This window comes from Lutjanus erythropterus, chromosome 5 (assembly GCF_056507025.1).
Source record: "Lutjanus erythropterus isolate fLutEry1 chromosome 5, fLutEry1.hap2, whole genome shotgun sequence".
In the NCBI taxonomy this organism is placed as follows: Eukaryota; Metazoa; Chordata; class Actinopteri; order Lutjaniformes; family Lutjanidae; genus Lutjanus; species Lutjanus erythropterus.
Window position 1 is genome coordinate 27,743,747 of NC_139321.1, and position 3,560 is coordinate 27,747,306.

The window sequence follows — 3,560 nt, forward strand, 5'->3', positions numbered from 1 at the left end:
GATCACCTCGCCATGTGTGATTCCTTCTTTCTTTCTGTTTCATGAGAACTGCTTGTGAATCCTCAGGCTTAAGACTTTCCCCCTTGTGTTATAAAACTATTTAGAGAGCAGAGTGATTTATGTTCCGTGATCCATCTTTCATTCATCTTCATGCTTAACGTGAGATTTGAACATTCCCAGCTATTAACGATCTCAAAGGCTTGTTAGCCCTGCCATAAAGATGAAAAATGCAGCTAATAACGGATCAGATAAGATTAGCCACACTCTGTGAACTTGTGGTGATGAGGAGTTAGCCTCTGTAATAATTGAGTTCAGTGTCTGGAAAAAAGGGATGGGGCCGCACCGCCGTGGTGACTTGTTTAATTGTCCCGACATGAAACATGGCCGACTCAGGAGGAAGCTGCTGTGTCTGTTTTCTCAGAACCACAGAGCTCAGTTAAGACCTCAGAGGAGCAGAGCTGCAAGGCTTTACTTCTATATTGCTCAAATACAACACCAACAAACCACCAGATGCTCCCGATCCCATGGGACTGCTCTGTCTTTGCCTTGTGGTAAATATGAAAATGTCTAAGACAGTACTTACTCAAAGGGTGTTGTGCTTTCCCACTTCTATCTTCCCTGCTGTGCGTCTTAGGGGAAGGTGGTTGACTGTATGGAAATGAAGTGCATGAAATAGACCGGACCAGAATAGTAAAATTTTCATCATTCATCCTGCTTTTGTGATCAAAGTGATCATTGCACATTTGTATTCAGACAGCTGTGCAAGAGAGTACATGTTAAGTTCAAGTCACCAAACAATAACTGAAAAATATGACTTTTTCTAACATGCCCCTTTTCAGAAGCCGCTACAATCATATTCATTCAACCTTGTTTCACTTAACATTTCTTTCCTGGTCATCCACCCCACCACCCGCAAAGTACAAAGTCTAAAGTATTGGACAAATAAAAAATTTGATCTGATGCAGCAGATGAAAAGTAAAGGCATTACAAAAATACTACAAGTCATTCTGCGTTGAACATGAATGTCTGAAACATCCTACAATTAGAGACATTTCACAAAAAAAACACAAATGTCATCCTCATGCTGGCTTCAAAGAAAAAGTCAGGGGATCACTAAAGTCACCAGGATTTATCCTCTGGGGACCACAAATGTCTCTGTGCCAATTTTTGCATGACAATCAAACCAACAGTTGTTGAGATATTTCAGTCTGGACCAAAGTGATGAGCCATCTGACATCCCTAGAGCCATGCTGCTAGCAAGAATCATAATACACAACATTAATGCTGCACTGCACACAATATACAAAGAAAACATTAACCCTCATAACAACAATAAAAAGCTCAATTATCTAGTGAACATCTATAATACATTATAAGAAAGAATGACCAAAGTGACCAAAAATGAAAATCACCAATCCAATCTAGAAGGTGTGGGAATTTAGATGACTTTTTACGAAACCAAAAACTTAAATGTTAAATGATTTGTGTTTGGATGTGGAAATTTGTCAATTCCAGCAGTTGTAGCTTGTTTTATAACTTATAACCCAATTAAGTATTTCAAAGACATGTGATATTTGTGAGTGTGGTGACCTCTGTACTGCTCTGTTTTCCTTTGCCCTCATCACACGTCCTTGACAACTGAGAAAAATGCGCGTTAACCCCTCAAAGCCGGCCGGTGACATTGAGTGGCCCGGGGCAGGACTGTGGCACCTCTGCTCCTTGAAGCCGGACAATTTGATTTGAAGGCAGACATTTTCAAAGCTGAGTCATGGATCAGTGGTCAGCCAGTGGCTTGGCCTTTTCATCCCCTCCTTTTTTTTTTTTTATTTTGGCTTGATGGTTTCTGTGGGAGGGGGGGTTGAAAGAAAGCAGCAAAACCCGACCAACACCAACAAACAAAGAAGTCACTTCTGGGAATAAATGAGAGTGTGTTCCCTAACTGTGGTAACCGTGAGACTGTGGCTGGGTACCTTAAAATTAAGACAGATTTCATTTATAACTCTCTTTAAACCTTAGTTTAGTTTTTGCTCTAAACCTGCACCAAACTCAAATTTAAACAGAATTAATTTTAATTTAACATTTTGTCAACTTTATAGCAGTCTAGCAAACAATGTAAAGTGTTGTTACCTTTTTATGTAGCTATCAAATAATATCAAATGTTGTTAACACTGTAGCTAGCTAGTAAAAAGTATTACATTTTGTTAACTTTTTAGCTAGCTAGCGAATAATGCAAAATTTTGTTTAGAATAGGAGCAGCTGATCCCCCCCACCTCTTACACTTACCAGGTCCCAACAACACTCATATTTATTCATTTATTTATTTTTTCTTTGGGTAAAAAAACATCACCATATTGACTGAATTCTTTCATTTCTGTTTACTTCACAGGATTTACTAAACAGAGATTTGTTTTGAATTGTGCAACAGAGCTCTGCTTAACCAGCAAAGATTAAAATAACCTTTGCTGGTTCAACCCAGTCTGAACGTTTCATGATGGTTTGCTCGTGCTGACAGGAACCATTTCACAGAACATGTGCTGTGGACATAACATCCCATTAACTTCACATGGTGCAGGAATGTCTTTACATTAAGAGTGGCAGGACTGGGCTGATAAATTATGACACCTAAGCTCGTTGTGTCCGTCCACATATCTTCAATCTGCAGCAGCAGAGAATCTGATTAAGGCCCGAGGTGAAGGTGATCGAGGTCAGCCTGTATGACCCAGCTCAGCTGTCACCTACACATAGGTATCTCCAGAATACTCTTTTCCCTTCAGGTCCGCCCAGACAAATAAACACCGTCCTCGGTGAAGACAAAAGTAATTTTTTAAAGTCTCTTCATGGCAGCTTGGACGTAATGAGCCAAGCTGATGTTTAGAAAGCAAATAAATAAGAGAGGACGGGGGTTGAATCAAGGAAGAAAATAAGAACAGTAAAAATATACAAAGGAGAAAGAGCTATTGAGAAAGTATTTCCTTAACAAGAGGGGAACAAATAATAAATTGTGGGGCCCCTCTCCCTTGAGGCAGGACTGGCACGCCTGAGGGTAGGAGGAAGTGGGCATCCCTCTCTTTTTATAGGGGTCGTGGACAGACTTCCACTGTGGGAGCATCACACAAGACAGAGACAGTCCTGAGAGAAAACTCCTTTAAGGAATGTTTACACACACACACACAAACACACACACACACACACACACACACACACACACACACACACACAGCTCAACACACACAGTTTATATGTCTTGCTATGCTGAATGAAGATGGTGGTAGTGTGACAGTATAACCCCCGGGTCCCTCATCATGTCATCGCTGTAGTTTTTACCCTCCTCATATCTGTAGTCCCTCTTGGCCTGTATGACTGAGAGCCTGCTGACAGCCGTGACCCCACATTTACCCCACCACACTCCCTCACTCACGCCTGTCCCAAAGCAGGTGGCAAACACCCCCCCACGGCCCAACACGAGACTCTTCATCTTGATCTTCCATCTATGTGAAATTTTGATACCTTTATTTCTTGGCAAAGACTTCAGTACCTCGTCTTGTGATCAGGAGATAAAG